This window comes from Bombus vosnesenskii, unplaced genomic scaffold (assembly GCF_011952255.1).
Source record: "Bombus vosnesenskii isolate JDL3184/JDL3185 unplaced genomic scaffold, Bvos_JDL3184-5_v1.1 scf7180000013297, whole genome shotgun sequence".
NCBI classification, from domain to species: domain Eukaryota; kingdom Metazoa; phylum Arthropoda; class Insecta; order Hymenoptera; family Apidae; genus Bombus; species Bombus vosnesenskii.
The window spans coordinates 643196-659386 of record NW_022882947.1 but is presented as its reverse complement, the minus strand read 5'-3'; the positions used below and the strand labels follow the sequence as shown (position 1 = coordinate 659386).

The window sequence follows — 16191 nt, the reverse complement described above, 5'->3', positions numbered from 1 at the left end:
TTTCATCTGAAACGACCCTGCTGCCAGCATATCTGTCACAAAAGGAATAACGACGTTTTATGCCCCTGAAAAGGTTCAAAAGCTCCGATAACGTTAGAACGCTATGCTTGCTAGCGGGCAGACGTTCGGGTAGTTGACTCATTCTTACAACTTCCATGTATCTAGCTCCACCGATATCAATCTGATTCGGTGCTCGATAAAGTTTCTCCTAGGTACATGAGATGTATATAATGGAGAAAGTTTCTAGGATTGGTGTAGCAACGATTCGACGACAGGGTGTATCGCGAACGATGGATAGGACAAAGGGGGTGATAAACTTGTCCGAGAGAGAAAGGAGCGGGAAATTGCTAGATGGAGGCATCTCCGGGGGTTGTTCCTATATTTATTGCCATTGAAGGGCCGAGGAACGGTGCCAGTATCTGCCGGTTTGCTCCAAAAATGAGTTGCCTGGCGATCGCCTGACAAACTGATTCATTCGTGGTTCCAGGAGCCACATGGAGATGTTGATCGAGATAGGACTTCGGAGATGGATGCTTGGTCTTCCGTGTTTGCTTTGCTGAAATAGGATGAGGGATAAAGAATGATTGTTAATCGCGCGACAACGATTTATGGAAAAAGTGCGAAAAAATTTCGTTAGCGAGCAATAAGAACTTTGCGAAAACTTTAATAACTTCACGAGTTGCAAAATTATCATTATTAATACATTCGCATATTGTAACATATTGATCGGTGATATTATACTTTTTATATGCGCAACATAAAGCAAAATAGAACAAACAGCAGGGCAAATAAACGAGTACCGCTTGAATATTACTTCAGCTTTGCGAAATTTAACGAATTCTGTAATTCTTAGGATGCACTCAGGCCCTGAGTAGAAGAGAAGTATATTATACCCTTAGAAAGTGCGATAAATTTTATTTTCCAATTAACGTTGATACCGTTTGTCGCGATAAAAATTTCACAAACCTTCGAACGTAGAATAAAAATTTATTCATTAAACGAAACGCTAACATACTCATAAAATTGTACTATCAGCTCGACGTGAGCGGTGCTTGCTCCATCTTGGAGTCCCCGCAGGAAACGGATGATAAGGCAGGCCAAGGCTAACGTTTTCCACAAGAGAGAAAACATTTTCCTCGTGCGGTAAAAAAGCAGAAATGAATGAAAATTGGATTATAAGCGCCGTCCTGGCAACTGTCCAACCGAAACTTTTCTCTTTGACGCTGGAAGCGCAAGATTTATCTCGTGCTATCCACTTTTCAATCGATGTCGGTTTGTCCTGGTTTCTCAAATACACACTTCCAAAGTCCCCGAGAACACTCGCAGAATGTATTACGTTTATTTCCTGTAAAAGCGTGTCGTAACGAAATAACCTTTTCACGTAAAATGATAAAACGATTCTCTTTGTTTCCTGGTACCACTTGTCTATTTTTTATCGACGGAACAAGCGCAAATGTTACAGAGCTTTGCAAGACGGACGAATATAATTTGAAAAACGATGTGTCGGACGAGAATCGGTTGTTAAAGTTGTAACGTTGCTGTAACGACGACAAAGTAGAGGTAATTATTAAGATTTTGGCAACGAAATACTGGCCCCGTTCCTATTCTCTTCATGCGTGACGCCAAGTCGGCTATGAATACGCTTTTTCCGTGTTAATAGATTTCCCGATTCTGATGATTTTCTTCTTAAAAAACTACTTCGTATTTTACAAGAGACGTTTGCACGGTTATCGCATAATTGGTATTCAGTTTCTCGAAAAACGAATGACTACCATAGGTATATTCATCGCGACAAACTATTATAAACAATGGGAAATTCCAACGTGTTTGGAAAAATATCGTTCGTAATATCGTCGCTTGCTCTCTACTTGCGATCGGTTCGTAACACAAAAGTTGCATAAATCGTACGTCGAACCGAGCGAGAAAGCGTGATTAAAGTTTCCGGGCTGGTTGAAAAATCACGTAAACGCAGTCGGGTTGTCCTCGAGGCATTTGAAATGCAGGTCGTGCCCACGTATCCCGAGCTATTTGCCCGCTACGTATATCGAGCATCGCCCACGCCCTGCCGGTTTATGCACAGGTGCATTCTGTTGGGCGACAACGACAACGTGAAAAAGACGCCTACGTTTATTTTTCTTTCGTAGCGCCGCCGACGCGCGAAGAATGCGAGGAACGCGCGAGCTTACGCGTCTTGTGGGTGGCCTACGCGATTAGAAGAAGCAACAGGCTGTTAATCGTCCTTCTCGTCATTTTATTCGCCACAATTTCACGGCGTGTCGACGGCCGTGGACGTTGGTCATCGCGTTGCGAGAAAATCGACGACCACTTCCTTCGTGTGTAGATAAATACCGGATGGCCGATATGTGTCATACTTTTCCGCGTAACTCTTTTAATTCCGACCTCGTTATATAATAATCCAACGAGAAACGAAGACAACAAGGATTTTCGGGAAGTCGCAGGGGAGAAGCATACGGGAATCATGCTGGTACACGAACGTTTATTTTGAACGAATAATGAACTGGCGACTGGTACTTGGCCTGGTAAAAGTGGTATATGCGGTAGAGCGACTGGCTCGTTTTAGAGGCTGTATAGTGGATTTAAAATGAAGCGTGAGGATTTATGTTTGTCCTGTGTACTTGATACGCGCGATATCGGTTTTTCTACGATATCCAGATCAAGTTGAAGTTCGTGATTAAGCGTGGCTCGAATCAACAGTGTCGATTTTCGGAGGTATTGGACTTTTTACGACAAAGAAGTAAGTTTGTCAATAATTGGCAATATCACCTATACGAATAACATCGGCGTTCACTTCCTTTACACTTTAGCAACTTTATAACTTATTCGTATCGTGGGTCAGAGATCGTGTAATTATACATAATCGTGTATTTCCCGTTGGCAAACCGTAAGACACGTTTCTGCATATTCTATGCCTCAAACTATAAAGACGTCCCAGAAAACTCGTCAAACGAAAGACGAGCAGTTTTTTAACAACACAAACTACGCGAGTAATATACGATAACGAAAAAACGTGATGTCATCGACACATTCATACTGTACGAAGGAGAGTAATATTTTTGGATTTCAGTCTCATGCTATTACTCAGCAGGTTAAATTTGCATGTGACAAAAACAAGATAGAAGAATGAAAAATCGGGACGGAGATTCTCTTCCGTTTGTGTTCGTTTATAACGAATTCTTGTTATTTGATTTCACGGAATACGATACACGGAGTAGCGTAAAGCGCGTTACATCATTGCGTACTACGAAACGTACACGGTTCTGAATGGAGACTGGCTGGCATGACCAAATTTGGTGCGGTCTCGATTCTGTACCCGATGCTGGATTTGTTTCCAGCTTTACTTACAACTTGCACGGACCTCCTAACACGTTTTTATGGAAATCTATCGTTTCTCGCGGATTTTTTGAGATAATTCTCAACGAACCAGCGAACTTTTTAAATCGTTCTCTTATCGTCGTTAGATTTCACGGCTTTTCAGGAAGCGAAACATTCGGAGATCGTTCGCTGTGTTTTCTTGTCACGCGTATGATTGGTTCTTTTTATTTTTAGAGGAGAGTCTGTTTATTTGGATTAGTTATTTGGATGAAGCCAGGGAAGTGCGTAGCGCGGCGAGGCCCACGCGAGATTGTTATCGATCATCGTGTTATTGAAATTTTCTGAAACGAAAAATTAAATTAATTAAATATCTTGTGATTTGAAAATTACCTGCTGATATAATTATCAGAAATTTTCTGCATAACTTCTAGATTTATTTAAAGTACATACTTTCGTAATTGGACAGTAAGAAACACATAATACAGTTGATTATGAACATTTTTAACGAAATATAAAATGTTTTTAACAAATTCCTAAATAAGCATAGTAATATTGATATTTTGAGGTAATACGATTTTCGAGTGAATCTTTAAGATCCAATGTAAAGATAAAAAAACGTTTAAGAATTTAGCAATAGAAACGTAGTAATAGTACTTAAGAAGATATACTTTATTGGTATTATTCATCGTATTTATAGATATACTAATCCGATTATACCTAATACACGAAACAAGATTTTCAAAAGATAATAGCACTTTTATTTATTTATTTATAACTCGTATAAAATTATTGCACCTTTTATAATTAAAATCTTCGATCGGATATTACAATTACAAATATTAGATATTAAACATTAAAATTTCATTGTTGTAAATATCGCTGCAACTATACGTTAGAATGCATTGAAACGGTATAACGAGTATATTTCTGATTCGAAGTAATTCAGTTAAAAAAGAAACTAGAAAAAAAGACGTTTGCCAATTGCCGTCTCGTTCGGAAAGGGTACTCAAGGCGCCTTAATTTTTTCGTGACACGCGCCGTCACTGACCTTGAACGAGAGGAACGCTCGAAACTGAAACGGTGGAGTCGCAAGAGTGTTGTCGGACGTGTGGTTGTGCCCGAAGTGACAAATTGATTTTGTGCAACGAAACAGGGCTTCTTTTCTATCTATGGATATTTTTTACGGTGAGTAGAATGTACGAATAACCGGATAATATCGCGAAACCGACGGCTGGTGGCGATGCTGCCGGTTCCTATTGATTTTTCCGTGATTTCCGACAGATGGGCGTGCTGCTCTCGTTTAGACTTTTCCAATCGTTCCTGCTCGTTTTCACACCGATAAAACGCGATCTTCCGTGTTACTTTATTAATCGCTTAGAGGCATATAACTGCCTCTTGGCCGTGTATGATCGTATACGTCTGAGAGTCGAGGCGGATTACGGGCGAGCTAACCTCAAAAACGAAGGGGGTAGGACCACCAAACGGGTGTCTCCCGAAATAGAGATGATTCACAACATCGCGACAAATTGACAGCTCGTGGCCTCTCCGCTCGTGCGTCTGTGCATCAACTTGTGCCGTTTGTTTCACGTTTCGCAAATCGATCATCGAAGTAGATTTCGCCAACACTTTACTCTGTATCGTACTCTCTCCTCGATGCTCTCCTCTCGTTCCTCCCGTTTCTCTCTTACGTTTCGTTAAATGCGCGACGTGCCAAAACAATAGGACCGGAGAAAATCAATAGGCAGGCTGTAAGAGGTTAAATAGGGAAACCCATCTGCTACCACTGTTCACGAGACTTTATTAAGTTTCTGCGTTTGGCCAAGTTCGGGACCCTAGAAAATTCGTTCCGATTTCGCATCGACGATTTGCCACGGTTTTTAATTCCTCGCGATGTCACCGGGTCTTCTGTTTTACTTTGTTTTTAATCTTCTTCGCTTTTTTTCATCCGCCTAATTTTCTCCAGGAATCTTAGATAAGATACCCTTTCTCGTATTGTGCCCTTAAGGTCATTTTTTATTTTTTTGTTTTTTGAATCCATCGGGGGAAATATATAAATCAACTCTCCTTTCTTCGGCGGTGTAGTAATAAATACGTAACACGTCCCGTATCGGTGTTCGATTACCTTAAATTCTTTGAAAATATCGTCGAAGTAAAATTGTCATAGCTCTTTTTATGGTCTTTTGACGGGTGGGTCATAGTGATTTTTTAAAAGCATATTGGTGATTTATCGGCGACGTTCGATTAATTTTTAGCCTTTGACGATTATTGAACTACTTTGCAATTCCCCTTCTTTCACGCGTGCCTATTTTTTTTTCTTTCTCCTTTCTTTTTTGTTGCATTCGTTTCGTCGGTTTTACTCTAACGCGAATTCTCTGAACAACCTGAAACTACTGAATTCTCTGTTCTTTTACTTTTAATAGAATTTTTTACGTTATAGAATGTTATTAAGTTTGATAAGTCGCCCGATACAGTCGGAATAAACAGAATAACAATGGAATACAAATAAGTTGGTAAAATAGTAACAAGTTTCCAAACTAGGATTTTTGTAGAACTATATAGGCGTATATTTATAAAAAATAGGATTTTTTTTATTAAAAAAAAAAAAAAGAAACTGTAAATTCGAAACGGCAGAAAGCGCGATGAAAGGAGAAACATTTTCTCATTACAAATTGCCTTTAATAGAAAAAGGAATGAAAAAAGTTGGTTTAATGGATGGTGAAACACACAGTTTTCCTATGTTTGCCGTGCACTTTCGGATTTAGAGTTCTTAATTCGCGCGGTGCGTGACCGATGCTCCTCCGCAGATTTATTTCCGTGGAATTGAGCCAGACTCACAATTTAATTATCGCGATCCACTTGGAGCCAGTTGAGAACTCGGCTTTAAGGTTTCATTGAGTTTATCCGAAGTGACGATCTTTATTCTCCGATCGACGCGAATAAAAAGGCCTCGCGGAAGCGGAAGGCCTCGAACAGCCCTCGTGACTCATTTCCAACGGAGATATCGCTCGGGATATTGCCATTCGAATGAATTGCACGATATCCAATCATTTGTAACCCCAAACTTCTTCAAATTTAATTATAATTCGTTTCAAATTCCCCTGTTTTCTCCCTTCATTTGTCAACAATATCGGGTATGAAATGTTTTAAATTCTAGCTATATCTCTAGTTCTTTTTATACGCACGGTTGGTTAAAGGCTAGGAATCCCTAGGCGCAGGATTTAAATTATTCACCAACTATTTAAGTTTATTTGTCGCTAAGACGCGGATGTTTAAGTAATTGATTTTCTAACAGACATAGAGATGAACGATAAACATTTATTTCGCTCCTTAAATATCAGTTAATAATAACTAAATATTTGAAATGCATAAGCATCCGCGTTTCTTGGACATACTTATTATTTATATAAATAGCGCTTGTGAGATATACAGTTTTAAAATTCCGTCTTTGTTTATCAGGATAATGATCATGAGCAAATTGCATATAAAAATTGAATATACGTACCGAAGACGGCAAGCATATGTCTAACGTACATTGAAGATATCTAATGGAAGAATTTTAAAACGTTGGAAAGAAAATATTCGGGACTTTTCTACTACCAAAAATTGTAATATATCATACGAAGGACTGTGAGTTACATAGAGTGTATCGAATTTGACTAAATAAATCGGTAGTATGTGAAAGTAGGTAGTCAGAATAAGATAGAATATGTACGTACGTACATATACGGAAATAACAATCTAAGAGACATAAAAGTATCGATGCATCATTTCTTCTGTGGACGATGACGTAGAAATCAAGATTGCATTATTACCGATGCAGTTATTATTACCGATGCTTAAACGCTTCCATTCAGGAATTAGATATTATTATTCATGCTGTCGATAACTCTGGTAAGCTGAACGGTCGCGCGTTTGATTTATTTCGTAGAATTGATTTACTTGCCATTGAAAGCGGATGAATGAACCGAGAAAACTAACTTTATGCTTTCGTACGAGTCGCGAAATCGTTACAGGCAATTTAAATTTCTTTAGAATCCTTGTTTATTTGATTTATTACTGTTTTTTATACGATAGTTTCGTTTCGAATTCTTGGTTTTCAATTAGAAATTCTACGTATCCTCGATAAAATGTTAATGTTGATTTCTTAACGTAGTTATTAACGAGAGTATCAGGTAACCGAACGATTAGTTAGTCCAACTGTTATATAACGTATACTACATTAAACTTACAGATTAATCAACTCTGAAATAACGATATAACGTTTGCAATTGAAGAGGAATCTACTTATTCGTTGTCACTAATTATCTACCAAATAATTGATAGATTCGTAATATATTCGTAACACATCGAGTACGTAATATTTTCGCTAGCATTGCCTAAGAAACAGATAACATAAATAGCATAAATATAAAACGTAGTAACACTACTTTCATCAAGCATTGTAATAAAGAAATGTATTCATCTTTTGTCAAGTTATTCTATCGTCCCACAACGACGATACACGATTATCGTCATCCTTGTAGCTACAATTAGAATAAAATTGAATTTCTCGCCAGAAATTAATCTTTTATCTGTGTATATAGCATAGGGCTATTCATAGTTTGCGAACGCTTGTATCATTTTTCTTTCCGAAACAAATGCCCGGTTAAAACGTTTCATTGTAAAAACTGGTGGGTCATTGTATGGCAAAAATTGCGTCTGTAAAGGGATTACGCTTTTGTGCAACCGAGTACTTCGTTTTCGATTATCGATTCATTTTCGTCACGGTTGCTACAAAACATTTGGCTCGGCCAAAATACACGTTTGTGCGTTTGGAAGACACAGTTCCGGTACGAGCTGTATAAATAGAAGCATGCGTATGTCCGGTGCGTGTAGAATATGCGATGCTTCGAAATAACGCGTTCTTTGTGCATGAAATGCGTACGCGCGCGCAATACAGGCAATGTGCACGAAGTAACTACAGGGTTGCTGCGCGCACGTGTTTCTGCGAAGATCATAACGGAGTTACGCGTCTCGGCCAACACAGCCAGCGATGACGGGTAATCGCGTGAAATCGATTTTGTCATCGACTCGTTGAGATTAAACCGAAATGGAATACTCGGGAGGTACAAGTTACGCGTCCGAATAACTTGGAACGTGTCATTTGTAATAACATAAATCAGCGATCGGAAGAGTCGTGGAAGAATTTTAATAGCTTCTATTTAAAACATGGATTGTACAACCTCTTTTAGAACACGTTGTCACGTTCGAAGTTGTCCGATGAGAACAGACAAAGAAAAGTTCTTGAAAGTAAGTTTTACTTTGAACAGAACGTGTAAAACGTAGAACCAAAGGTGTTTCCATAAGAGGAACAGATATTTCGTTTATGGAGATTTAAAAAGTTCTCAATTATAGTAACAAATATTGAATACTATTCGATGAATAGTACTGCGAAGCGATATTAAATAATTATTACGGTCAGATTGATGTTCCGAATATGTATGAATCTATAATTTACATAGACGATACACAGTTCAATGCTTATTTGTGTTTGTCTTTGAAACGAACACTTAGGAAAGTAAGAATGTACTGAATACATACACGATAGTTATATATAAGTATTGTACTAATGTAATACCATACTATTCGCACGTTTATCGAATAAAAGATATGAAGATCGTGACATAAGTAATTAATATCTTCGTATGAAATATAAGCCGGTATTTTTCTGTTTAAGGGTTCGTTTTTCGAAAATAAAGTTCGAACGCGTTTAGTTTAGAATCGGCGCGATACCTGCGTACGATAAATAATCAAATTTATTTTTCCCGGAAGGAATCACGTCGTGTCGGCTTTACGTGTTATCTGGCCGGACCCTGTGTTATAGGATTGCTATTGTATTTCAGTTTATAACGTTCATCCTTTATGATTTTCATATCTTCTATTCGATAAACGCGTGAATAATATGTTATTATATTGTTATGTATAAAACTAGTACTTTGTCCGTTTGGTACTTTTATCTAACACACGTGATCTTATTTAATACACGTTCTAAAACAACTTGTGTCCGTGGAACTTTTATTATACAGATTCTAAAATATCTGTTCACTTGTTAACATTTGTTTCGATAAAAATTTCACAAGAACAGATATTTTCCTAAACCAAACATACAAGTTGGAACATAATTCTTTTAGAAACGAAAGATAACTGTCTATTTTGATCTCTGGTGTAAACGTTTTGCGTTCGGACGTTTCATATGCTCTGCCATTGTTATCTCTGTTTCGTCGTTACATCACGTTATCGTTATCGTCATCGTTATCGTTGTTCTTGTTATTATAATAATATTACACTACACATTCCATTTGCATTCTTTTATTCGAGCTTGATACGTTTTGTTCTTGTCGTTGCAACTTATTTACTATTTATCCCTGTGTTATTGCGATTAAATAATAACGGGGAAATAGTTAGAGGAAACAAAACGTCGAGATAAGAATGAAAAAGAATAGAGAAAGATGCGTAGAACATTAAAAAAACATTGAAAGTTTCATAGGATATTGTCGATGGATAGAAATCAAAATGTTTCAACGTTGATAACCCCTGGTTCACGTGTTTATATGAATCTAATAATATTCAAACGATATACATAGCACTATTCAACATCGACGCGTATCGTCAAACATTTTCGTATTATCTGTGCGAAAGATCTGCGTAATTTTGGATAATCATGTAATTTCATGGTCATTTACTTAATATTCGTATATTTCTCCCTTCAGATTCGTTTCTTTTCCGTGGCTCCGTTTCCCTCGAAGGAAACAAACGACTTCGTTACGGGATCATTATGGCGATTGGTGAACCACATTGAGACGAAGTGGACTCTCGGAACCAATTATACGCCTTGTTACATTTAATCCTCATTAATAGGTTACGTCGCTAGTTTATGTATACTATATCAGCGATGCTGATAACAACAATAAATAATATCTCGGTATGTTGATGTTAAGGAGAGTAACAGGATTAATGGTTATTTAAAAAGAAAAAAAGAATTACAGGAAGATCGATGAATCGATTTCGATTCGACGACGCATCGTTTGAGAGACACTGTTTGTCACGAATGCACGATCTTGCACGATGCACGTCGAGACAACGATATGCCTCGTTACTTTTTCTGCGACATTACACGGACTGCTAAGGAATTTATTTAAAAGGGGACGATTGTTCCATTAAATTGCCTCCTTGAGAATAAAAGTGCATCGTTGTCCGTAGACAACGTTCTCATCAAGAAGGATTTTCTGATGTTCAGAAGGCAACGGTGATATTTCGATAAGATTGTGGAAAGCGAATTTCTTGTTATCTATCACGCTGTAGGGAAAGCAGATAATTATATCATGTTTATTGTACAACGTATATATAATGTTTAATGTATTTATTGTAAATAACTATAGTATTTAATAGTATTTATAGTATTTAACATTTAGGTACAAAGACTCGTGTAGTAAGTAAATTGCTCTTTACGAACGTAAATAGGAAAATGAATAGAAATGAATCGCAGGTTCCTCTGCCGTTATACCGTCGCTTTACTTTTATTTCATAAAGTCGTTGTCGTCAGGTATACTCGTGTCTGCTTTCGATTTTTCTCATTTCTTATTCGTATGGTTACGCAAATTGCGGACTGGACCTTTCGCGATAAATTCGGTAAGGCTCGTTTTTCTGTGACAAAGCCAACGACCGAAACTTGCGTGTATCGTATAATTTGGACATACTCGTATAATTATTTCTAACATGTTATATTATACACGGAGATATTCATCGGAGCGATGCAGGAACATTTGACGTTTTAATTAATGCGTATACGTGCAGATCTCGTTAAACCAGCAGCTATAGGAATTAAATAGAACGCAAAATAGTGTCTCGGCTAATTGCTTTTTCGATTGTACCGAGAAACGCATTTGCGGCGCATGTAAATCAATTCAAAGAAAAATGTAAGCGTCTCAGCGACGGATTTTACGTCTAATCGGTATCTAAAATGTAAAGATATACTTTCGCTTATTTGATATTCACCCTCTGTAACTATAGAACTTTGTTTGCTTCTTTTACCATAGAAGTATATATATATATATATATATATATATATATATATATATCGATACGGAAGGGCCGAATTAGCATAAAGTGAAAAATGATTGGGATATTAATCGCGACATGGAGATTGCAAAGAGATAACGATATTTACACAAATTGGTTCAAGATGATAACTAATTGCAAAACTCGTGCAATGTTCAAGCAGTATTCGTCTTCTGCCCATCCCTCTAAGAATAAAAGTATCGTTTCTATTTTCAGTTGTCACGTTGCGGTAATAATTATTATACAGATACTTGACGTACGCTTGCGTGATACGAAAGAAACTTTTGCAAATGGCCTCGTTGGTTATCGAAATTGCTAGTTTGTGATATTTGTTCGTTGTCATCGTCGCTCACCTGTTTCGCTGCGACTTATTTTCATTTTCCTAGCGGTATGTTCATCCCCACGATCCATCCGGGCGTCACATTTAATCCAAGATCACCCTTGTTTGCGCAGTTTTAGGTTACAACGCGTCTAATGGATTATCCGTACATTCAGCTCAAAGTACCTTTCACTCCGTTGTCATCGATTCAATGGAGGTCCGTGTGCTGCACATAAAAATAACAATGATTCGATGTTTACTCAACTTATTAGACGATTTTAGCGTGCTCCGTAGATCAGGGTGGAACATTTCAGCTGACGTTCCGATCCTACGCAGGAGTAACTGGCTTTTAGCGTCGACGATCTTTTCGAAACTGTTCCGTTTTGCTCCTTTTTTAGCGGTACATATCTCGTTAGTTAGTAGGAGCTGTATAAAGCATAGCGTAGCAAAGGATCGGATTGTTTGGAATCGTTATCGGAAGAGGAAATGGCAAAATCTACTTAGAAATTTCCGCCAAAAAACTAAACTTAAGTCATGTTGCGGAAATCGACAACGTAAGAAGCATCGAAATAACTATATTAGACTGTATCGATTCAACGCTTGATCGTCTATTGGCCACTCACCCAGCTCACCACGAGACAGCCTTCGTTTTCCACAAATTCGCTCGTATCTTCTTTGAGAGCCGTCGAACGTTCGAACATCGCATGGGTTAGAGTCCTAGATCAATTTTAACCGGCCGAGACCATAGATCAGAGACCAAAATCGACAACGAAATCGCGGTCCATCGAGAGATCGTCTATTGATCGGTTGTGAAAGGCAGGCAAACCATTAATCGCAAAATTTTGTGGAAACGCGCAAGACATTCGGGGACGGGATGACGAGAGAGTGACGAGAGAGGGTGGATGGTACGAGGCGCGTGCCGATTGATCGGATTTACAGCCGGTTAGATTGTCTCTCGTAACGTAGCTACGTGTGCAACAAGCCCGTTATAAGATTACCCGTTATGAGCCGTGGCTTTATTAGTTATCTCTCGCGTCCTTTTTTACGACGGCCCAAGAGGCCCTTTATTACATATTGTTCGGCTCGATCATTCCATCTTCCGCGCATTGTTGCCTCCGCTTTTCGACAGACTTCCTCGTTACACGTGGAAATTGCAGCGCTACCGGCGATAAACACTATCGAAAGTGAAGTTTATCGGTGAATAAGTGGCCTCGAGTAAATTATTGCAAATAACCGGTGTTGTAAACAATCGAGCCTGAAAGCCTGAAAAATTACACGGTTCATGGGGCTAGGGATCGTCGTGTCTTCGTCCAAAATCTTTTTAATTGCGACCGATGTCATCGGGTGAAGATAAAGGTCGAGAAATATATTAATAAGGCATGTAATCGATTACATCGAATAATATATCATTTTCGTTATCGAATATATCTATTTGTTAGTGGATATATAGTGGATGAGAGAGAAAGCATCTTTATCGATTACGAAAACCTAGCTTTTCCGATGTTCTTGTAAAATTAATTCGATGGGTGGCATTGCCTTGCCAAATTCAAATTTCGGAGAAATATCGTACACTCGCTAACTCGGTAAATACCAGATTAGCACGTGAAAACAGGCTATCGAGAAACTGATCGTGCAAGAACTTTGCACAGCTGCCACACCCCGCGGTCCATCGAGGACCTTGACGCCGAAGCTGGCCTTCCGGGTTATAAAATCCAGAATTTATTCCATCTCTGTCCTCGGTGTTTCTCTCGGACCTTACGACGAGTCTCTCAACGCTCGCGAACGTACAGTACGGGGCAGTAAAGGTAGGAAGAGAAAAAAAAGACAAAGAGGGAAGGGGTGAAGGTGAAAGAGAAGGGCCAAGGGAGAGGTAGAAAAATGCACCTGTACATGTGAGAAATAGAATCCCGAACTGTCATTGCGGCCACGTAGTTACGTGTACGTGAATATCGTGGGAGGGTGCGACATCGGAGGGGTTGAAATGTGTAGGTATATGGAGCCAACATCACCGGAGCGTCTCGGCGTTGGAGGCGCCAAAGCGTCGCGGCGCCACCCCCGGCGCCCGCCATAACGCCGCCAGCACCCACCTCCCTCGATTCTCTCCAACTCCTATCTTCCCTACTCTTCCTCGTTCTAGCGTTCTCCATTCCCTTTGCATCTCTTCTCTCGGCTTTTTTTTCTCTCTCTCTCTCTCGAACCGTCCTCTCTTTTCGTTCATCCGTGCTTCTTTCATATCGTTTTTTCTTTATTTCTTTTTCTACGGTTATCCCGATGATTAGTAATCGTATCAAATCAATCTTTGTGTATCGTAACGGTGATTTTATAAATAAAATTATCGAGTAAGTTGAAAGACCGTGCGCGTCTGTGGTAATGGCAAAGATAGGGAAATCAGTAGCGAAGGGTTAATAGCTAACTCGTAAAATCTTCCAAACGTTCGACGATTCTCCTTTCGTTTTATAGAATATCTACTTTTTCTCTCGTCATCTTGTCTTTGCACAAGCTTCGTCCGTTAATTGTCGTCTTCGAGTTCGATGTTTGTTCTCGGGGATGCTGAATTTTGCGAAAATCTCGTTGGCGCCGTCTTGCTTGTTGTCTCGCGAAAATAGAGTTCTCCTGGTCCTCTGACGTTTCAGCCGATCCGTAAACTCTCTCGGTCAACGATACTTTTTTGCTTCTTTCGTTCTTCGTCTCTGTCACGTGTCAGAACAGTCCCGGTTGCACCTGCTCTACCTCCGGGAGAAAATTTTCCCCTTCCCTTCATCCCTCCACCTTTCGCCTTTCCTCTCGAAGAAGTTAATACTCGCTCGATGCGTTGCACGACGGAGTTATCGATATGATTTCTTTCCGGCCGTTTCTTCCCTTTGTTCTGGCCAAGAATAATTCAGTGCTTCTGTATCTGTTATTCAAATTGTGGCCGCGTTTTTCGCGCGTCTCACGCCGCGCGCCGGCTTTGAATTTCAAATCCGACGAATCACACGATAGATCGATTACTCGAAGTAAGAGCGACAGGATTTAGTTTTAGATATTCATACGTGTGACTTTGCGTTCCACGATGGCATCTTGTCTAAGTTCCTACTTTTCTTTCTGCTTCGTTCAATTATTTCAAACGAAATATTTTAATCGATCGGATACTAAATCGCAACAAAGTACGATTATATAAAGAGATAAAAAGTAATTGGTTTACTTTGATTAGTTTTCAGAAGTGCCTGAGAAAGAAGCTGCAAGAGTTGTAGACATACACGCACACAGGAGGAACGAAGTATTCCGCGACGTAAGAGAGAAACGATTTTAAACTGTAAGTACCAACGATTCGAGCAGTCAGTTCCGATTTGCAAATCACGTTTGCTCGGTGGCCGGTTCGCTTTCTCGTCGAGATCCTCGTAAAGCTTTACACGCTTCTGCGGCCTTTTCTCCGACTTTCTTCGTCCCTCTCGGTCGACTATGAGTCAGACGAATCGTGAAAGTGTCTACTACCCCCGCGATATCCCATAAACTCAGCCCTGCGGACCCTGCCCTCGCGTCAAGTCCACGAATTTATCTCTATTCCGCGAGACAGCCGGCCGAACGATCCTTCCTGCGACCAATATGGAATACTTCTGGCCCATAAGCCCGAAAACGCGATACTTAATTGCGACAAATATGGCCCATAAAATTTGAATAGGCATCCGGCATGATGAACGAGGGTTCTTCGGGTCACACGCACCTTTTTCAGCGAATCGGTTGCAGGTTGATTCCGTGGTTTTACTGTGTATACGACACGGATTCGATTAAGTTTATTAAGATCCGCAGAAGACAATGATTTTTTATTCGTAAAAAGATTTCGTATACGTTTCGTAAGCTTGAAACTTTTTTGGAACGGGCAAAAATTCAGCTGGTGGATCGTAGTGGATACGGGGCGTGGAGACGAGGACGAAGTTCAGGTAGAGCATGGACGAGTTTCGCGAAATTAAATTCTTGAGGGAAGGTTGAAATTTTCGGCTCGAAGGGTTAGAAGCGAAAGTTGGCGTCTCTTGTTCTTAGAATTATTTGGAAATTTGTACGAACAACGTCCGTGAAAAGTGAATCCAGTGCTATGACGCAATACGTCGATACTGTCGAATTTCCCATATAGTATCTTTCATAAATCAAGTATAGAGTGCTAAACGAACCGTTGCGAACGCCGCCAAAAGTCGAAGATCTCTGCCGACTGATTTCGCTCGTATCTCGTTAAAGTATCTATATTCTCTGTTTCGTGGTGGTTGATCTATCTACGCATCTGTCGTGCTTTGCACGCGAACGGCGTTTAGCGTGCGTTGAATTTGTTTACTATTTCGTATCGCTATTGGAGTCGTTTTAGGACTTCGATCGTAAATTGCATAGTTTATTATCCGAAAGATACATCGGAAAATATATCGTATCAGTATCTTGTCGGGCATGAATTTTTATGACAGCAGTAATCGCGT

At 39.5% G+C, this 16191-nt stretch overlaps 1 protein-coding gene across 3 annotated transcripts in view; it reads left to right on the top strand.

Moving 5' to 3' along the window:
- Positions 1-2218: 2218 nt before the first annotated feature.
- Positions 2219-16191, top strand: part of LOC117233591 (talin-1) — a 48404-nt gene continuing 34431 nt past the window's right edge. Inside the window, exons 1-2 of one of the 3 annotated variants that reach the window (XM_033494048.1) lie at positions 2219-2755; positions 14943-15044. The gene's annotated coding sequence lies outside the window, so the exon portion shown is untranslated. Of the gene's footprint in view, positions 2756-4369; positions 4519-14942; positions 15045-16191 lie in introns of those variants that run through there. The other 2 variants (XM_033494047.1, XM_033494052.1) reach the window with 2 other exon arrangements.